Source organism: Bos javanicus, chromosome 10, assembly GCF_032452875.1.
Source record: "Bos javanicus breed banteng chromosome 10, ARS-OSU_banteng_1.0, whole genome shotgun sequence".
Classification (NCBI taxonomy): Eukaryota; Metazoa; Chordata; class Mammalia; order Artiodactyla; family Bovidae; genus Bos; species Bos javanicus.
In genome coordinates, this window is record NC_083877.1 from 82,540,437 (window position 1) to 82,561,983 (window position 21,547).

At 40.9% G+C, this 21,547-nt stretch overlaps 1 protein-coding gene across 17 annotated transcripts in view; it reads left to right on the forward strand.

Moving 5' to 3' along the window:
- SIPA1L1 (signal induced proliferation associated 1 like 1) overlaps nt 1-21,547 on the forward strand; it is a 520,024-nt gene that overhangs the window by 239,776 nt on the left and 258,701 nt on the right. For 4 of the 17 annotated variants that reach the window (XM_061429305.1, XM_061429301.1, XM_061429304.1 and 1 more), the window contains one exon: nt 17,655-17,810. The exons of 12 other annotated variants lie outside the window; for them this stretch is intronic. The gene's annotated coding sequence lies outside the window, so the exon portion shown is untranslated. Of the gene's footprint in view, nt 1-11,496; nt 11,571-17,654; nt 17,811-21,547 lie in introns of all 17 variants that reach the window. One more of the 17 variants, XM_061429302.1, reaches the window with a different exon arrangement.

Sequence of the window (21,547 nt, forward strand, 5' to 3'; positions counted from 1 at the left end):
ATCCATTCATGTGTTGATGGGCAGTTTGGTTGCTTCCGTATCTTGGCTATTGTAAATAATGCTGCAGTGAACGTATCTTTTCGAATTAGTACTTTTGCTTTCTTCAAGTAAATACCTGAAAGTGCAATTGCTGGATCACATGGTAGTTCTATTTTCAGTCTTTTTGAGGAATCTCCATACAATTTTTCCATAGTGACTACACCTATTTACAGTCCCGCCAGCAGTGCACAGGGTTCCCTTTTCTCCACATTCTTGCCAGCACTTGTTATTTGTTGTCTTTTTGTTAATAGCCATTCTGACAGGTGTGAGATGATACCTCATTGTGCTTTTGATTTTCATTGCTGTGATGATTAGCGATGTTGTATATCTTTTCACGTGTCTCTTGGCTATCTGTATGTCTTCTTTGGAAAAATGTCTATTCAGATCCTCTGCTCACTTTTTTTTTTTTTTTATGTTGAGTTGTAAGAGTTCTTTGTATATTTTGGATATTAACCCCTTACTGGGTATATTCTTTGCAAATATCCTCTCCCGTTCAGTAGGCTGCCTTTTCATTTTGGTGATAGTTTCCTTTGCTGTGCAGAAGCTTTTTAGTTTGATATGGTTCCATTCTGCTTTTTTAAAAAGCTTATTTTTAAAAGATTAATTAGTGATAATATAAAGGGCAGTTACTCATAATCTTATATTCCTTCCTATCAGGACAAACTACTGTTGTCATGTATTTTCTTCCGTTTCCTCTACAGTCTTGATGATGATGAGTCATGTTTAGGGTCTTTGTTTTATTAGACTGTGCATTCTGTAATTAGCACAGTGCCTTGCAAACCGTAGGCAAACCTTTTAAAGAACTCACCCAGGTGCTGGGACTTCCTTGGTGGCCCAGTGGCTGAGACTCCATGCTCCCAATGCAGGGGGCCTGGGTTCAGTCCCTGGCCAGGGAACTGGATCCTGTATGCCATTACCAGGATGGAAGATCCCAGGTGCTGCAACCAAGATCTAATGCAGCCCCAAAAATAAATAAATAAATATAAAAAAAAAAAATAAGGAACTCATCCACACTAATGTGGGATCCTTGCTAGAAAGTAATTTGGGAGTATTTATTAAAATTAAAAGTCAGTGAGGCACTGACTCCAGGGGCGATGGCAAGCGCTACTTTTTGGGGTATGTCTGTCACCCTCCTCCTTCCTTTCCCTTTCAGTCGTTAAGTTCTATTGACCATGTGCACTCTTGCAGGACTGGTTCATAGCCCATGCTGAACTCTTTTAATTTGACTCTCTACCTTTTTAATTTAAAAAATCTTTGCAACTTAGTCATTCTTTAGATGAACATGTTAGAACTGATCCTTGACCCTTTCTGTGCTGAAAGTCACTGTCACAGGCACTGTTGCTGATGGCGGGTCCTTTGATGAGTGTGTTGGGAACGGAAATGCTTTCGGGCCTCGTGGTCCTCCTCCTCTTCCCTGTCCTGCTCAATCAGCCTGAGGAGTCCACTTCACAAAAACAAGTCAGTCTCCATCCACTTTAGCCCTCTTTTCTTCTGCTCTTCATTCCTTTTGGGAATGCAGTTTCTTCATCCTTACCTTGGATCTCAAATCTGTACCCCCGTATCTTTGAAACCTCTATTTCTCTACCAGAGGAGTCCTTCATTCAGTAAACATTTATGCACAGTGTGGTGGGGAGACATGATTGCTTTAGTACCAAATAGACTTGAATCAAAATTGCAACGGAACACAGAATATTGTTTTGTGCAGAGCCCTAGGAAAAAGTCCCCTTCATTATCTCAGCATCAAATTGAAGGGAGAAAGGAGAGAACCGCCTGGTAACCTTGGGAGTTAAGGGAAGCTAGGAGGTAGACTTGGAGTGTTTAAGCCATTCAGCAGTGATCATATTGGGTCATACTCTTGTGTGTCTCTGTCTGCAGCACGCGTGCCTCCCTTGCGGACCAGCTGGAAAGAAAACTGTGGGCTGGTTACTATGGGAATTGATGGGTGCTGCTGGCAGTGGGAAGTGGAAAGTTCTTAGAATTGATCCAGAAATCCCAAGAGGGCAGAATTTCCCCTTCCTGGCTTCCCTACGTACTTTTCTTTGATTTAATCAGCTCACTCACTTTTAACTTGGGGAGGACATTTCCAGCGGCTTGTCCCTGGTGTCCTAAGGAGAGTTTGAAGGGGACTCTCCCAGGCAGACTGCACAGAGAAAGAGGGCTACACCAAGGACTGCTGCTTTCCCATGAGTTTCTGTTACAGCACTTGGCTCCGTGGGCTTCAGTGAACTCAGGATTGAATTGACGCTTCTGTTTCTTTTTACACTGTCAAGGAATGTGCTCCAGACAAGGAGAGAGGAACATCAGTATGTAATTCCAGAACCACAGTCTTTTCCTCTTTACTGCCACCAGCCCTCACTAAAAAAAGGGGTAGGATGGGTAGCATTCTGTTTCTGGTGTAGGTTTGCCGATTCTGAAATGTTAGAGATAGAAAACAGATGTTTTAATGAGGTGATACCCATATTGGAAAAGAGTGAATTCAAAGTGTATTTTGTAAGTCAACTTTCATTAATTTGATTAATCAGTAACTTTAAAAAGCTCTACCAGAGTGTATGCCAGCTTGTTTTTATAACTCCTCATGAATATGGAATGTAAAGCATTGATTTATTTTTCTAAGAAAAGCATTTGGCTTGAGGAGAGAAGAATGTTAAAGGATTGTGAACATTATAAAGTTCGAAAGGACAGTTTTTTCCCCTTGACATTTTTGGTTTCAGTTCACTGTTTTCTATTGTTTCTGATTCTTTTACAACTAATGAAAACCATATCCAGGAAGCATGTTTTCTTCTAATTTTAAGAGATGTTGTTGACTTCCTTCCTGAAAGGTAAGAAGGAGGTCTAGATTTTTTCAGACCTTGACTTTGGGGTCTTGGAGGGGAGGAATCACTTGAATTACCTTGTGATGTGGATGATATATTTCTAGAGGCTTTGGCACTCCCTTTGAGTTCATTCAGTTCATGTTCTTTGGTGGGGAGGAAGGACTGGAAAGAAAGACCAGTCACACACAGGCCTTGCCCTCCTCAAGCTCCTGATCAGGGAGGTAAGATGATGGGAAAAATAAAGTCCAGGGAAGGGAAGGGTGTGGGGAGTTGTATATGAGAGGTGAATTGGTGACGAGTGAGGATGCCTCCAGAGTTAAGCACCTTTTTTGGGGAAGGTGCAGAAACCATTGTAGAGGAGGTCACAGCTGAGGGCCAGGGCTGCACTCCGCTGCCAGGACTTGGGGAAGCCCCAGCTATTATGACGTGAACTGGAGCTTAAAGATCAAGCAGCATTTCAGCGGGTGTTTTCCTTTGTTTTTCAGCCTTGGAATCTCCCAGCGCTTTGATTTTATTTGTGTGCTTTGATTTATACTGATGAAGCACTTTGTATTAAAATATTGGAGAAGACAATGGCACCCCACTCCAGTACTCTTGCCTGGAAAATCCCATGGACGGAGGAGCCTGGTAGGCTGCAGTCCATGGGGTCATGAAGAGTCAGACACAACTGAGCGACTTCCCTTTTCACTTTTCACTTTCATGCATTGGAGAAGGAAATGGCAACCAACTCCAGTATTCCTGCCTAGAGAATCCCAGGGATGGGGGAGCCTGGTGGGCTGCCATCTATGGGGTTGCACAGAGTCGGACACAACTGAAGTGACTTAGCAGCAGCAGCAGGGAGTCTAGGCTCAGGCCATAAGGCTGTCATGGGAGGGGGAGCGTCTGATGGTGGAGACAGGCAGTAGTGACAGAGGGGAGCACAGGTGCAGTGGAGCCTGGAGAGAGGAAGGGTCGCTAATCCCATGGAAGGGACATGGGGGCGGAAGGGCCCAGGGCCCAGGGGCCAGGGTTCTGCAGCGACTCCCGTATGTGTGTTATTCTGCTGTGAAATTGGTGCAGCTCCTCCCCCTTGACCAGTGAGAAAGCCAAGGCTCACGGCATGTCAGTTCTTTTCCCAGGGTCAGCACATCCCCCACTTGTTAGCACAGAGATTGGAATGCACGTCAGCGAATGTTGGTTAGAACCCCAAACCTTGCAAAGTAGCTTTAGGGCCCCTGTGTTGTTCAGAGTGGGGTTAGTGAAGCAGGGAACCTTGCTTGAGGCCTGACTTGTACGTGACAGAATTGAGATTTCTTTTTTTTTTTTTTTTGGCTTGTACAGACTTTATTTCAGGATAAGCAGGTGGCCATGACTGATAAAATTTTTAACAGAAAAATTCTACTTAATAAAAAGGACGACGACTTAAACATCCGCCGTTTTGTAACCTCTGATGCAGTAGATGGTTTAAGCAGAGATTGTCAACGGATAAAACCGTGAGATGAATTCCTGGAGCCCATGAATACATTAGCTTATTTGGTGAAAGGAACTTTGAGGATGTGATCCTGAGGTGGGAGATGATCCTGAGTCAGGTGGGTCCAGTCTAATCCCATGAGCCTTTAAAAGCAGAGAGGTGGTACCACTGAAGTCAGAGAGAGTTGGCTAAAGAAAAGGCAGGCAAGGCGTCTGAGCTGCGGTAGCGGCTTGAAGGCCAGGAGTCGGGGAATGTGCCAGGCCTCCAGGAGCTGACGGCCGGCAAGGAAATAGGGCCCTCTGTCCTATAGTCGAGTGGAACCGGACTCAGCCGACCAGAAAAAAGTGACCACATGGGCAGACTCTCCCCAACGCCTCCAGGTTGGAACACAGCCAGGCCAACACCTTGATTTTGGCCTTGGGGGGCCCAGAGCACGGAAACCAGCCGGGCCTGCTGGGCCTCTGACCACGGAACAGTGAGATAATGAACTTGCATGGTTTTGAGCTGCTAAATGTGTGCCAACTTGTTTGGGCAGCCGCTGCTTCATGGGCACGGGTGGTAGTAAGCAGTTTGGGGCCTGGGTCCACAGGGGCCGAGGCCTCCCGCTGCTCCAGGCCCAGTCAGTCCATCCTGCCCAGCCTGTGTCCAGGAAAGGCACAGAATTGAGATGTCAGTGATGTTTTGTCTCAAAGCACATATCTTTGCACGTAAGGAGCCCACCCTGTGGACATTGAGCAGATGGGCACTAACAAAGACTCAAAAGAGACCACGCTTTAACTAGGCACAGTAGCATGGATACAGTTTGCAATTATAAAGGGTCAGTTCAGTTCAGTCGCTCAGTCGTGTCTGACTGTTTGTGACCCCATGGACTGCAGCACATCAGGCTTCCCTGTCCATCACCAGCTCCCGGAGCTTATTCAAACTTATGTCCATTGAGTCGGTGATGCCATCCAACCATCTCATCCTCTGTCGTCCCCTTCTCCTCCCACCTTCAATCTTTCCCAGCGTCAGGATCTTTTCCAGTGAGTCAGTTCTTCACATCAGGTGGCCAAACCATTGGAGTTTCAGCTTCAGGATCAGTCCTTCCAATGAATATTGAGGATTGATTTCCTTTAGGATGGACTGGTTGGATCTCCTTGCTGTCCAAGGAACTCTCAAGAGTCTTCTCCAACACCACAATTCAAAAGCATCAATTCTGCAGTACTCAGCTTTCTTTATAGTCCAACTCTCACATCCATACATGATATGAAAAACCATAGCCTTGACTAGACGGACCTTTGTTGGTCAAGTAATGTCTCTGCTTTTTAATATGCTGTCTAGGTTGGTCGTAGCTTTTCTTCCAAGGAGCAAGCGTCTTTTAATTTAATGGCTGCAGTCACCATCTGCAGTGATTTTTGGACCCCCCCCCCAAAATAAAACAAGTGTCAGTGGGAATTTAAAACAGATGGAAGATATGAGAAAAGGCATGGAAAAAGGTATAGTGAAGAGTGTGTTTGGTAAGAGAGTAGTTTAGTTTGCCTGGAGTGATGGCTGGGTGAAGAGATATAGAGGGAAATGAGTTGGAAAATTAGCTTGGAACTGACTTGTCTAGGACTTGGTGTACCTAGATAAAGAATTTGGATTCTTTTTTACATGAGATACTGAGAAACCATTGATAGATTTGGGGTGATTGAAGATGGCTGCCCCAAAGGTGAAGAACATGATTTTTTTTCCACAGTGAATTTGAATTTTATCTTTAGTTATATCTTTGAATGAAATTGAATGCCTTTTAAATTATTTAAAGATAGAGCTAGGAGAAGTTAGAATTCAGTAGGAAAAGAATGTAAGTTTTACTCTCTGGGAAAGCGGGCTTCCCTGGTGGTTCAGCTGGGAATCTGCCTGCAGTGCAGGGTCAGGAAGATCCCCTGGAGAAGTGATAATCTACCCACTCCAGTATTCTTGGGCTTCCCTGGTGGCTTATATGGTAAAGAATCTTCCTGCAATGCAGGAGGCCTGGGTTCAGTCTCTGGGTTGGGAAGATCCCCTGGAGGAGGGCATGGCAACCCACTCCAGTATTTTTGCCTGGAGAATCCCCAAGAACAGAGGAGCCTGGTGGGTTACATTCCGTGGGGTTGCAAAGAGTCAAACACTACCGAGCGACTAAGCACAGCACAGCACATCTAGTAAAGAGGGCTTCCCAGGTAGCGCTAACGATAAAGAACCCGTCTGCCAATGCAGGAGAAATAAGAGACATGAATTCAATCCTTGGATTGGGAAGCGACTTAGCATGCATCGAGGAAAGATTTTAAAACCTGGCTATATTTTTTTTTGAACTCTAGTTCTGATTGTATAAATTTTCATAATCTTGTCAGCTTGGTGGGCTCATGGCTATGAGATGACCAGAAATGTGGTATTTTCATAGATCGATTTGAAATAATGGTGTTTCTGTGACTGACTTTATATACACAGAAACTAAGTCTGCTACAGATGAAGGTTATTTATGGGTCTGTTTCAGATCCAGAGTCTTGTATAGGGAGTCTTTCCCATGGGGCCTAACTCTGGCCAAAGCATTCAAATGAGACCCCTGTATGGACTTCCCTGGGCTGGCTTTTCTAGTCCCAAAAGAGTCAGTTCCAGCCAGCTCTCTGGGGGCCTCTGTGCTTGAGTTACTGCCCAGAAGTTCCCAAAGGATTCTGGTTAAATCTTTAGCCAGCTAGATTATTTATAAAGGTAGAGCCATTATACTGCCGTTGGGAAAGGGTTATACTTTTATACTTATTCATAAACATTTCCTGATTTATTAATATTAGTGTGAGGAGAAAATGTGTTTAAATGAGCTAGGGCCGATTGTGAAGCACAGTTCTTCACTGCGTCTAGGAGGGTGGTGGCACAGGAGGGTGCAGTCCCTGAGATTTCTCCAGTCAGGTGCATGTTTTGTTCATCATTGTCTCTCCATGGCTGAGTAGATAATGGTCTGTGGGATACAGTAAGTCCTAAATCAATCCCTGTTGAATGAATGCTGGATGAATCCTGGGCAATTGTGCCAGTGGAGTCATTGTAGTTGACGGGAAAACTGCTTAAGTTTTTAATTAAGACTCTACTTGGGTTCTGTGGGTTTTGGTAGTGATACAGATTTTTAAATACTCTTTTGATATGTTGCTTCAAAATGTGAGTAACACTTTAAACTTCTTTTTAGATAAAGTAACCAAATAGGATCAAAGTTACTAAAAATATAAAATCTTTTAGGTTATATTAAACAACATAGAGCATTTAGTATTGGCATTCTCTTTAGAAAGGGTCACTATCCTAAATTAAGATATCTCCTTTCTCGCCAAGATTTCATTTACTTGACTCAAAGCCCAGAGTAGAGATGGAAATGCAAGAAGGTTTGCCAGAGCATAGAACAGTAATGGGATTTTTTTTTTCCCCTAGCAACTTGAAATTTATTTTTGTAATTCTAGTAATTAATTATGAAAAAGTGCTATTTTGTTAACATTTAATAATGAGAAATTTAAAATAAATATGTACAAGTATTAACTATGATTTGTTTTTCTGATAGAGTGATGATAACACAGTAAGAGGGAAATGTATTTACTTGGCGATTTGGTCATCCTAAGAGAGCCTGCTTCTGACTTTGACATTTTCTTCAAGATAATGTAGCATTGTAATATGGCATGTTGCACATTGAGATGATTATTGCAATATTCTTGGGAAGCTTCTGGACATGATTCATCTGGGAGCCAGTTTATAGCAGCAGGTAGGGAGATAAATTTTGTGCTTACAGCTCTGGAGTTCAAAGAGTTCTGAAATTTTATTTTTATACTATACGGGATGTCACAGTGTCATCTGCCTCTGAAAACCTTTAGCCTTTCGTAATTCCATTTTATAATTTAAATTTTATAATTATAATCCTTTGTGTCCATAGAGAGGTTGGAAGCGCTGTAATGCCACACTTTGTGAACGCTCTGGGCACCTAAGAGTTGGTTGTGGGTATTACTTTCTGGTACATGAATGGTTTTAATTGATGCATTATACATAAGACCTTAGTCATATTGTGGGTTCTGTCTGTTTTTAGTATTTTTCATAAGGAAAGAATTTTTTAGGCTAATCAATACATTGGTTTTGAATCGGATTTAATTTAATTATTGATGAATTTTGCTTTTTGATACTTATTCCTTATAGTCCTCCTGATGGGCTTTTGCTGGGTAAACATGAAATTGGCTTTTACATGGAAGCCCCTTGTCAAATTGAAGCGGAGGACCTTGCAGACATTTCATGTACTTGAGATGATGTATGCAGCAGAACCTTTGGAAAACCAACAAATACACTTGCAGAATTCCTTTTTGGACATTCTCTGTCATGACTAAACAGTTTCTGTTGATGGTTACAGTCTTGTTATGCTAAGCAGCTTAAGCAGAATAATTTCTGTTAAGTAGAATTCAGACTTTTAATACCAGAGTAACTTCAGAATCTTAAATGGTGTTTACAGATGTCTGTAGCTCTAGTTGCCCATACACTGGTGCCACCCTCTTCCACCAGAGACCCACTGTCATCCTCCTGATGCTGAAAAGAACTTCCACAGGGGACAGGACAACCACTTCCCTGGTGGTCTGGTGGCGAAGATGCCATGCTCCCCATGCAGGGGCCCTTGAGTTCCATCCTTGGTCAGGAACTAGGTCCCACATGCTGCAAATAAGACCCGGCGCAGCCAAGTAAATTAAAAAAAAAAAGAACGGTGCAGGGACCCCCTCCTCCATGAGCTGTATGGAATCCATCCTTCCTTTGGCAGCTGCTGAAGTGCTGGCAGGGGGAAGGGGAAGAGGAGCCTAGAGTTACAGTTTCTATCTATTGGACCCATAGGAGATAAGTAACGTGAAATCCAGACAATCTTGGAATCGTGTTTCTTTGGTTATCAGTTTCTGTCCTGGCAATCCTGCTATAGTCATTAAAACACAACAGAACAAGACATTTTAGTGGTATTAGAATGTTTCATTTCTTTTGCATTCAGATACTTAGAACCAAGGGGTCTAGTTTCTGTGTATACTTAGCAGGTGCATTAGGGACAGAGCCAGGCAATTCATGTCCTGGAAAGTAAGACCCGCGACCACCTCTTAGGTGCCCAGAGTGTTCACAAATAGTGTAGAGCTACAGAGCTTCCTGCCTCCCTGTGGACACAAAGAATGACTTCATTCACTTCAGTGGGACCAGTATTAAATTCCCAATCAAATTAGCATTTATTCGGAAAAAAAATGAAAGTATGCCATTCAGTACTTTGCCTTGGGGTGGTGGGAGAATGCCCTGAAATCAGAGCAACTTCAGAAGACAGCAGTTTAAAAAATTCCCAGACTCTCCTGAGTGACAATTCTTGGGACAGGGAGTGGATATGCATCAGACTTTTTCAATGCCTGAGACTATTTCCCACTCACAGTTCCCAGGTTAGTATTTCTTTTGCTCATCCTGAAAGATCAGATGTGTTGATTTATTTATTTACTTGCAGATAGTTTGTGTACAATGCTTAGCAGAACTGTGAGAAACCAGAGTGACCTCTTTTCCTTTGGTTCCTGGAGAATGGTGTTGACATGAGGCCCCATTGAGCCAAGGCCAGGATGTGTGTGCTGTTCACTCCTCTTTTTGCACTGAGGGAACAAGGTTGCCATCTTTAGAGCAGTGGTCCCTAACCTTTGTGGCACCAGGGACTGGTCTTGTGGAAGACAGTTTTTCCATGGACCAGAATCAGAGGGATGATTTTGGGATCATTCAAGCAAAATACATCGTGCGCTTTTTTTTCCCCCCTATTATTATTACATCAGGTCCATCTTAGATCATCAGGCATTGATTAGATCCTGGAAGTTGGGGACCCCTGCTTTTGACTTTACCCCAACACACCGTCAAGTCGCAGTGTTTGTTTTGCATAAGGGAATCTTGAATAATACTGGACACTTCGGAAAAATTTAAAGAACTGATGCTGTGGTCCTCACCACTACATGATGGGAGGCGGTGCTACGGGCCCTTATTCTGTGCCCCTAATAGCATTGCCACCCCAGCCAGCACCTGTTGATGGCCCAGGGCTGTAAGGCTGAGCAAAAGCCAGCAGACACCAAGTTTAAGTGTAACATAATTTATGATGCAAACTTTAAAATATGAGCTTTTACTCTATCTGGGGAGAGAAAACTTGCTCGTTGTCACAGTCAGTGGAAGACAGTGCTCAACCTACTTGCTTCATTGACAGGTTTTCCTTATTGAAAGCTAGAAGGAAAATCCGCTGGGGACTGGAACCAGAGGAACTGTTCCATTAACAGTTGGATGACAGATATTTCTATCTGAATTGCTATTGCAAATACATTTTCCTTCCTGGTTATTGTAGTTGTATCAAACAAAATAAGTCCTACTGATATTAGGTAAACATAAACAGAATTTTCAATTAAAATCAAATAGGTTTTCATGCCTTATTTTAAAAAGGAGTCCTTTTTGCTGACTAAGTAGAAAATAGGTGCTAATTTTAGCTCATTTGGAAAATAAAAAGGGACAAAAAGAAAGCCTCATTTATATTTCTAATGTTCTTAATTAAAATTATTAAAATATGCAGGCTGTATGAGAAAGTACATTGCCCATTACTGAGTTGATCATGCCGATAAAGAGGGATGGCTTATATTCAGAAAACTTTAGAGGACAGAAGATGTCTGTTTGGTATTAGTGCTCTCTCAGCACTGACCACAAGATGAAAATAGTCCCAGAAGCTTTTGTGTTTGTGTGTTTAAAGTTGCAGAAGCTTGAATTGGAGACTTTACCTTCTGTTAACTTTTATGTTAGCATGTAGGTGCAAGGAAGCTTTGTAGGACATGATAATAGAAAGAGTAATCAGGTGACTCAGTGGTACGGAATCCTCCTTCCAGTTCCAGGAGATGCAGGAGACGAGGGTTTGATCCCTAGGTCAGGAAGATCCCCCAGAGAAGGAAATGGCAACCCACTCCAGTATCCTTGCCTGGAAAATCCCATGGACTGAGGAGCCTGACGGGCTATAGTCAATGGGATTGCAGAGTCAGACATGACTGAATGACTGAGCATGCGTGCAATGCTTGAAAATTGCTTTATTTCAGTGTTCATAGTTGAAATAAAATGCAGTTTAAATCTGCTGTACTCTATTTGCTTGTAATACCTAAAACGAGCCTGTGATACCTTGATGCAGTCGGGTTTGTTTTTTTGTTTTTTTTAAAGCACTTCGAGATCGCCTTCAGAATGTTGGATACTTCCCTCAAAGTTTTGATGATTCTCCTGGTCTAAGGCTCCAGGTATGGTGTTTGGTGTTACTGGGTAGTGGAAAATTACTGTGCTTTTTACTTTTTACCCAGCTGTTGTGGGAGTTTTAAAAAAACTATACTTTGGATTTTGTTGTTGTTATTGTTGCTGCTGCTAAGTTGCTTCAGTCGTGTCCGACTCTGTGGACTCTATAGATGGCAGCCCACCAGGCTGCCGCATCCTGGGGATTCTCCAGGCAAGAACACTGGAGTGGGTTGCCATTTCCTTCTCCAGTGCATGAAAGTGAAAAGGCAAAGTGAAGTCGCTCAGTCTTGTCCAACTCCTAGCGACCCCATGGACTGCAGCCCACCAGGCCCCTCCGTCCATGGGATTTTCCAGGCAAGAGTACTGGAGTGGGGTGCCATTGCCTTCTCCTGGTTGTTGGTGTTAGGATAGTAATTTAATGTCTGTTTACAGCTCACAGCAAAAGTTCATTGTTTTCCAATGTTTGTGGAGGCCCTCTGGTCAATGATGGTATATAGTATTAGTGCTGTGTTCTGTGGCTAAACATGCTTTTGTGTGACTTCCAGGACAGCCTGGAGGTCCTGGTTCCAGGAGGATGGAACAGGTGGCCTCATCCCATTTTTCAGGTGGCTGAAGGAGCTTGTCTGATGCCCTTTGGCTGTTATATGGTGGCTGCCAATCTTCTTTCTTTAAGTACTCTTCCCTTTGTTTTATTTTTATTTTCCTGGTTGTTTTTCCAATGATAGTAACAACCAGCGCATCAATGATTAAAATAGTGTAAGAGCTGACCTTTATTGATCCATTGCCACATGACAACCAGTGTCGTAAGTGCTTCGAGTGTGTTGACCTTCACTTCAATCCTGTACAGTAGGTATTACCCTCTTTTTAGGGATGATGGGACTGAGAAGTAAGCTGTAACACTTACTTTGTGGGGTAACTGAAGATCTTAAGTGTGTACGATTCTAAGTAAGTACTAAGCTCTCACTAAGTGATAGTAGTTATGATGGTTACAGTGCGTACTCAGGTGTCACTCCTGCGTATACATCATTGTCTTCATTAGCCATTGAGCTCATCGAGGGCAGTGCATGTGCTATGTTACAATTACTGCCGAGTAATCTATTAAATGTATGTCTGACTATAGTCTGGGTCTTAATCTTTGGTATCAGTTACGTGAGCGACTGAACTGATGCTTAGGTTGGAGGTGTATTCAGCCCCACAAGACCGGTTGTGTTCTGAGACCTTGACACACTGAACATGGTCTTTGTGCTACTCTAGCTGCTGGAATTCTGTATCCTGAAGGTCCTGACATTCACAGCAAGAAGAACATGAACTTTCTAGATGAAATAGAGAACTTTCTGAACTTGGCTGAAGTGGAATTTGAGAAAGCTGAAAATGTTCTTGTATTAGGATGTTCTGTTTCCCTTGAACTGTAGCCCAGAGACACTCTATATTGCCTACATTTCAAATCCAATTGTTAAAAAAAAAAAAAAAGTGACAACAATATAAATGTAGCTGTTTACTCTCTTAATTTTCTCTTGTTTGAAGTTAGGCTGGGAGAATAAGGCCATTAGTATCAGTGGGATATTTACTTTTTGAGTCAGTCCTTTCTTCCAAGGTGGGGAGTTCCTGATTGATTCAAGACTGTGGGCGACCTTCATGGAGGTGGAGGTCCAAGGGATGCCAAAAAAAGCTGCTGCTATTTTGATCCTAGGGGTTTGATGTTTGGTTTGCCATGGCCGTGTTTTTAATTACCATTAATAAACAAGACTTTACCTGGAAGGAAGGGATAAGGGAAATTTAGAACTCTAATTGTTTGATTACTATAGCTCAGTGTGGATGTGATTGGCTGGGAGAGTAAGCTCCATTTAGCTTTTTTCCCCTCCGGTCAAATGCAGTGAGTTAAATTCTCTTGGGAAAGATGGTCGAGCTAATGGATGGAACTCCACCTGGTGAGTAACTGACTCCCTTGTCCCCAGGGAGCTGAGTCAATTCTTCCAGGTCTCTAGGACGTAACTAACGTGAGACCTGAGGCTACAGTTCTGGCAGTGGGAAGTCTTTTGCTCAGATACAGGGCTCCTGGAGGTTGTGGTGATTTTAATAGGCAGCCATGAAATATCGATATCCTTAATTCTATCTTAGGAACTAAGAATAGCTTAACTAGCAGAAAATGACAGCCCCTGGGATGTAGAGTCACAACCACTGACTCTGGTTTGAAGGTGGGATGGAGAGCTGTCTCAAATAAGCACGATTTGCTGGGGGTGCCAGTTTCCTGCTACTGTTCTTTCCTTGTTTGTTCTGCTGTATGTGCTTTATTGGTATTTGCCAACAGAAACCCTGTGGCAGTTGCTAGAAGATTGATGAAAAATATGTGGGAGAAGATGCTCATCAATTTAATTTGTTTTGTGAACAGGGAAGAAAGTATCTGTTATCCTATATTTTTATCAGGAGACTTTCATATCTTCTAGTTAACTTTGTAATCTTAAAAGGGTATATGTTTACTGTAAATAATGTAAGCAACAAAACTAAAAAGGCAAAGTAAAAATTACCCAAATCCTAAACCCAGCAATGTATTTTACCATTTTGTTAAATAGCCTTATGTATTTTTTCTGTACATATATAAAAATACATGTACATATAAACATTTTTATTTGGTTTTATATTCTGTTATGTATATTTTTTTTGAGTCATGATTGATTTTTGATCATTCCTACACTGATGTCATAGATTTAATTTATTTCTCAGGGTGCCCATTTCTAGCTGTAGAGTGTTTTCTCTAAGACTCTGAACTCATTTATACAAAATCCTCAATAATCTTTGTAAGAAGAGGAGTCTATTTATTAAGCAAAACTTCAAAGAAATTATTTATTCTGGGTAGCTAAGTTTTCCATGTAGTTAAGTGTTCATCTAGCTAATGATTACTAAGATTGCTTAAGCAATGTTGATGAAAAAATTTCCAGAGTTGTACACTTTTAGCATTGTTAAGTGTATGCTGGGGCCCTGGGAATTTATTTCTAGGAATGTTTTAATGAAATACAGACATGTGCAAACATGTCTGAAACATGGTGTTTATTCATTGCAACATTACTTATGAAGACAGAAATTTGAAAATAATATGAATGATTTATGTTTGTACCCAATACTGCATCCAATAATGCAGCCATAAAGCTTTCATTCTAAATATTTGAGAGAAAAGAAAATAGTTACAGTATAACAAGGAGAAAATATGGTATAATAAGAAGAAAATGCCTGTTAGGAATTGTACACAGTGCCAGTTCTATGAAGAAAAAGCACTTTATTCTCTCAAATATATTTGTGTTTTTTTATAGTTAAATAAATAGGCACATGTGCTTATAATTACCTTGATGTGTTTCCTATTAAAAAAAATAAGGTGTAACATTAATGTAGAAAAGCACACAGATTGTAAGTTTTCATCTTTGATAAATTTTTGTAAATAATACACATGTGTAAATATCACCTAACTTAAAAATGAGACTATTACCAGCATTCCATAGACTCATTCACATTTTCTCCCATTTCACTACCCTTCCTCATCCACCAGTACTACCAGAGGTAATCATTATGCTAACTTACATCACCATAGATTAGTTTTCTCTGATTTGGAACTTTATAGAAAACTCTTTGTTTTTTGGGCACATATATGTATATTTTTGTTGGGTGTCTACCTAGGACTGGGATTTCTGAGGTTGCATATGTGTTTGTTCAGCTTTGGTGGATAATACGGAACCTTTTATTTAAGTAGGTGCACCAGTTCACTGTCAATAACAGTGTTTGAGAGTTCCAGTGGCTCCACGTCTTCATCAGCATTAGCTTTTAGCATTTAGTTTTAGCCATTCCAGTGGGTCCAGAGTGGGATCCATTGTTACTTAGATTGCATTCTCCTGATGACTAGTGAGAGTTAGCACTTTGACCTGAAGACCCTCCGTTCTGAGGAACTTTTTTGTTAGCTATTACATCTTTTACTAGTTCAACATCATTTCCGTATTAACAGAAACTGTTCATCTTCTGGTGTGGAGGATGTGTTGCGCTCCAAGTTCTCAAATCCCCAGACTGAACGCTGACTCTTCTGTCATTTAAGTGGAGCAGTCACTAATAAGCACAACTTGTCCTGATCCTGTCCATCAAGATTTTCCTGCTTGATGATTGGTTTAATGTGACTTTCCATTCTGTATTAAGTGAATGTTTGAAATTGTGAAATATTTCTAGTTATCTATTCTTTTTGCCGTGTGAGTGATTAAAATGTTGGTCAAAGAGTTCAGTGTAAGAAATTTAAAGGAAAAACTTCCTGGCTTTCGTGCAGTGATTTTCTTTAGACCAGTATATCAAGAATGACTCACCTCCTCTTTTTTTTCTCAGTAACTTTGAAAACAGTCTCACTCTACAATAGAAAATTAAAAGTAAATTTAGTAAAGATGGAGAGGCACCTGAGACTGAAGTCTAAGTCTAATTCCTGCATAGAATATTTTTAGGAGAATTGTGATCCTGGAATCCAGTTCCTAACTTTTAATATTTTCTCTGATCATGAAATGAAACTGAGAGATCCATCAAATTGTTGGTCTTAGAACAAAGAGGCTTTGTGGTAGAACTTCATCTGCCATTCTGGACTATGGAGACTGAGCAAATCATTTGTACTGGGCTTGGGACCAGGCATTGTCATACAGGTTTTCACATTTGATCCTATCAATACTGTGAGGTAATGTCATACCCATTTTATGTATGAGCAAGTTGAGGTTGAAAAGGTTAGTGGAGGCTATATAATGAGTAAAGGTAAGTGGAAATTCCCTTAACTCTGATTTTTATGATTATACTGATGGAAACTTTTAGTATTTAGGACCTTTGGTTTAAACTCAACAACTCTCTGTCAACTCTGAAGATGTCCTGGGATACCAGTAATGTATAAAAATGGAGTGGTAGTGGTTGGATCTCAGATGAAGGCTAAATAGAGTCTTTTATGGAGAGATCTGTTCTAGCTCCACTCATCCTTTCCTTATACTATTGTGTAAAGGTTTCCAAGCATCCCTCTTGATTAAAGATACATATATCAGTAAATGTAACACCACCAGCAGCAGTGATGAAGTTAGAGAAGTTTATGGCTGAACATCAGTCTTAAAAAAAAAGAATGCATTTATTGTAATTTATCTTGAGCCCTGCAGCTCCTGTAGGGTTTTGTCTTAGGTAAGTCATATATGAATTTGGTCTCAAGGAACCTGAATTATTATGGAGATCTAAGATATATTGGAGGATAACCTTAATATGAGACAGAAAGGGAAACCAGGGAGAGGTAAGTTCAGGCAAAGTGCTACAGGAATTCATGGCAACAGGACATAACTTTTAGCTCAAGCCTATCAAGAAATGCTTTCTGGAGAAGGTGGTCTTGGAAATGTCCTCAAAGTTTGGATAGAATGTGGTTACTTAGAAACTGATACCTGGTTGGGGTAAAACGACTATAGACTGTATCTTTTTTTATAACTCTGAATGAATATGCTGGTCAAATGAATACTGTAAATAATATTTAGACAGAAACTTACCTTACTTACAATCAGCAATAAAATGGTATATGTTGTAAAACCACAGTGTATTGGATGAAGATCGGGCAGAGCCCCTTTTAGCTCTGGCCTTGTCTACTTATGGCGTTCCCAGGTGGCTCAGTGGTAAAGAGTCTGTCTGCCCGGGCAAGAGACTCGGGTTTGATCTCTGGGTGGAGAAGATCCCCTGGAGGAGGAAATGGCAGCTCTCTCCAGTATTCTTGCCTGGGAAATCCTGTGGACAGAGGAGCCTGGAGGGCTATGGGGTCACAAGGGTTCGCAAGAGTTGGACACCGCTGAGCGACTAACACTTCTCATGTTTTTTCAGAAGCGTATGCTGTGTGAGACAGGACACCTAAACCGCATTTTCACACTTTTCAAGGATGCTTTTCTCCTTGCGAGGTTAATGTTATTACTGTGTTAATATTTGACTGAGTTTGGTAGGGAGCGAGAAGTAGATAGATCCTTCATGAGTGAATGCATAAATGAACTGTATGAAATATGTATGAAATACCGTATAAAATATAATGTGGTACCTTTTTACTAAGTTCATATTTTCGTCATGCACAGGTATTTGTTTGGTTAGTTACGACCTGCCCCAGAAAATCATTGTGGAGTGACTGCAACAAGTTGATTTAAAGCCAAGAGGAACTGAGTATGCAGATTTGTGACTTAACATGGAACTCTTGAGCACACACAAATGATTGCCTGTGTGCCATTGTTTATGTGAGTGATTGCTTACAGTGGTTGATCGTGAATGATTGTTCTTCTTCCCTGCCCCCCACACCCCTTCCTTTTCTCAAATTATTTGGACCAGGAAAAAGAAGGGCTTATTCCCACTGCCTATATTGCTAGTTTAAAATTTAAAGTTCTCTTGGTTTCCACAAAGTTCTTGGGATCATGAGATAAATTCCTAAACTAGAAATCTTTAATTGGTTTTTTTTTTTTATTAAATCTGGTTGTTTTACATTATAGCTTTTAGTAATTCTGAATCTTTATTGAAGAAATTATAAATTAACTGTAATAATAATAGTTACCATTAGAGTGTTTAATGTGTACTCAGAACTTTGCTAAAGATTTCCCTTTCATTGTTTCTTTTAATCCTCATATTCATCCTATGAGATGTTGACAGATATCCTCATGTTCATTTCAGTTTAGTCGCTCAGTTGTGTCTGACTCTTTGCGACCCCATGAATCGCAGCACGCCAGGCCTCCCTGTCCATCACCAACTCCCGGAGTTCACTCAGACTCACGTCCATCGAGTCAGTGATGCCATCCAGCCATCTTATCCTCTGTCGTCCCCTTCTCCTCCTGCCCCCAATCCCTCCCAGCATCAGAGTCTTTTCCAATGAGTCAACTCTTTGCATGAGGTGGCCAAAGTACTGGAGTTGCAGCTTTAGCATCATTCCCTCCAAAGAAATCCCAGGGCTGACCTTCAGAATGGACTGGTTGGATCTCCTTGCAGTCCAAGGGACTCTCAAGAGTCTTCTCCAACACCACAGTTCAAAAGCATCAATTCTTCGGTGCTCAGCCTTCTTCACAGTCCAACTCTCACCTCCATACATGACCACAGGAAAAACCATAGCCTTGACTAGACGAACCTTTGTTGGCAAAGTAATATCTCTGCTTTTCAATATGCTATCTAGGTTGGTCATAATTTTCCTTCCAAGGAATAAGCATCTTTTAATTTCATGGTTGCAGTCACCATCTGCAGTGATTCTGGAGCCCAAAAAAATAAAGTCTAACACTGTTTCCCCATCTATTTCCCATGAAGTGATGGGACCGGATGCCATGATCTTCGTTTCCTGAATGTTGAGCTTGAAGCCAACTTTTTCACTCTCCACTTTAACCTTCATCAAGAGGCTTTTTAGTTCCTGTTCACTTTCTGCCATAAGGGTAGTGTCATCTGCATATCTGAAGTTATTGATATTTCTTCCAGCAATCTTGATCCTCATGTTACTAAGGACTAAATGATTTATATAAGTCACATAACTTGAAAGTGGCTGAGCTGGGATGAACCCAGATCGTCTGTCTTTAGTGCCTGAGCCACTATGTTGAATTGTTCTTCCCTGTTTTCTCTAAGTGTTTATGCCTCTTTCCTCACATATTGTGGTGGTAGGATGTGTTCTTATTTTAGTTTAAAACAACATGCTTTTGGTTATCAGGAGTCCTTTATAAAGTAGCAGTTTTGGTTGGTTTGACATCTTCGCAATTATCAAAACTCTTTCATTTACTATTGTTTTAATGATACTTAGAAATTGTTTTCATTTTAACAGCTAAAAGGAAAAACTTACTTTGTTTTCAGATTGGCAGTTCAGTCTAAACAGATTCTAACAGTCCTCTGAGACAGAACTCTGGTGTTTAGATATTTCTCCTACTGATTTGTGCAGAACAGCATCTCAAGTTGTCATGTGGTGTAACTGCAAGGGCACAGGGTACAGATAGCAACAAAACAACCCGTTTACACTTGAGGTCAGATAGCAGAGAGAGTAAATGAATGAGAAAGCGTGAGGGCACATTAACTGATCTTTCATGTATAGTTTTGCACCTAAAAAACTTGCAATAAATGTCAAAAAAGTCTTATTGTTATAAGTGGTTAACATCTCCATGTTAAAAACAAAACTATCAATTTCATGTCCTGTAATACTACAGTGGAGAACTGTTTATTATATGTTGGTCTGCCAGCACTTATGGGCTTGGGTGGTGTGCTTTACGAAGCCAACTGAATGATATGTCTAGACAGAACCAAATGTATAATTGTGTAAAATCACAGCTCAGAAATGATGGCTGAAAAGCTTTAATAATTATTGGTGACTCTGTGCCATTTTAGATCATTCTGTATCCTTATTTTCTTGGTGTATTGCAGAAGAATTAAAGTTTATTTTTAGACAAAACAAATGTTTACAAAGTGGTATGATACAAATCCAGTTTTTTAACTGAAATGTATTTTCCATGCAAATATATTTTGCTTGATCTGGAGAATTGGATAAACCCAAGTAAGAATTACACTTCAAGCATTAAATTTGGATAGAAACTTTTTGAAACCAACTTAATAGTACAAAGCTGCCACTTTTCAAAAACCATATTTCTTTTATTTAAAAAATTGTTTTGGGCTTCCCTGGTAGTCTAGAGGTTAAGAATCCCCCTGCCAACGCAGGGGACCTGGGTTCGAGCCCTGGTCCAGGAAGATCCCACATGCTGTGGAGCAACTAAGCCCGTGTACTACAGCTATTGAGCCTGTGCTCTAGAGTCCACAAGCTGCAACTGCTGGGCCCCCGTGCCTGCAGCTATGGAAGCCCGCATGCCTAGAGCCCATGATCTACAAGAGAAGCCACAGCTCATGGCTTCTGAGCTTCCGAGCAATGCATGAGCTCATTGCAGTGGCTCCATGCACTGCAGTAAAGAGTAGCCTCTGCTTGCCACAACTAGACAAAGCCTGCATGCAGCAGCATAGACCCAGCACAGCCAAAAATAAACTAAATAAAAGTAAATATAGAAAAGGTTTTTATTTTTGGATTTTTAATACAATTGTGTTTTATTTAAAGACTTTCTAAAATTGTCTATTGGCGTGTAGTTGATATACAGCATTGCATTAGTTTCAGGTGGACAGCAAAGTGATTCAGTTACACACACACACTCTCACACACACACACACATGTATTCTTTTCAGATTCTTTCCCCATATTGGTTATTATAGAATATTGAGTAGAATTCTCTATGCTATATAGTAGATCTGTTTTATATATAGTATCGATAGCATGTATATGTTAATCCTAAACTCTTAATTTATCCTTCTGCCCAAATCCATATTTCTTTTAAACTAAGACTTCTTGGCATTCTGAAAGCTTTATTTTAAAAAAGCTCAAACTGCCCTGTCATCTATCTAATTTGTATTTTCTGTCTTTTTCCTCAAGCAGTTTGTTAGGCAGTACTCGCCTCCAGCTACCTAACCCTTAGTTCTGTTTTTATTTTTAATTAATTAATTTATTGGCTACTTGGCATGTGGGATGTTAGTTCCATACCAGAGATTGAACCTGTGCCCCCAGCACTGGAAGCATAGAGTCCTAACCACTGGACCACCAGGGAAATCCCCCCTAATTTTTGACAGGAAAGAAATCTCCTCTTCCTCTGTTGAGCTGTCTCCTCCAAAACAGGCCATTGTGTATATACTGCAGTGAACATTTTATTAGTGAGTTTCACGAGTTCTTTACATAGCCTGGATATCAGTCCTCTTTGTTTTAGATTTATATTTTGCACTGATTTCTCCTCAGTTTTTTTAAAACAGTGTCACCTCATAATCAGAAGTTAAAGGTTCGTCTAGTCAAGGCTATGGTTCTTCCTGTGGTCATGTATGGATGTGAGAGTTGGACTGTGAAGAAGGCTGAGCGCCGAAGAATTGATGCTTTTGAACTGTGATGTTGGAGAAGACTCTTGAGAGTCCCTTGGACTGCAAGGAGATCCAA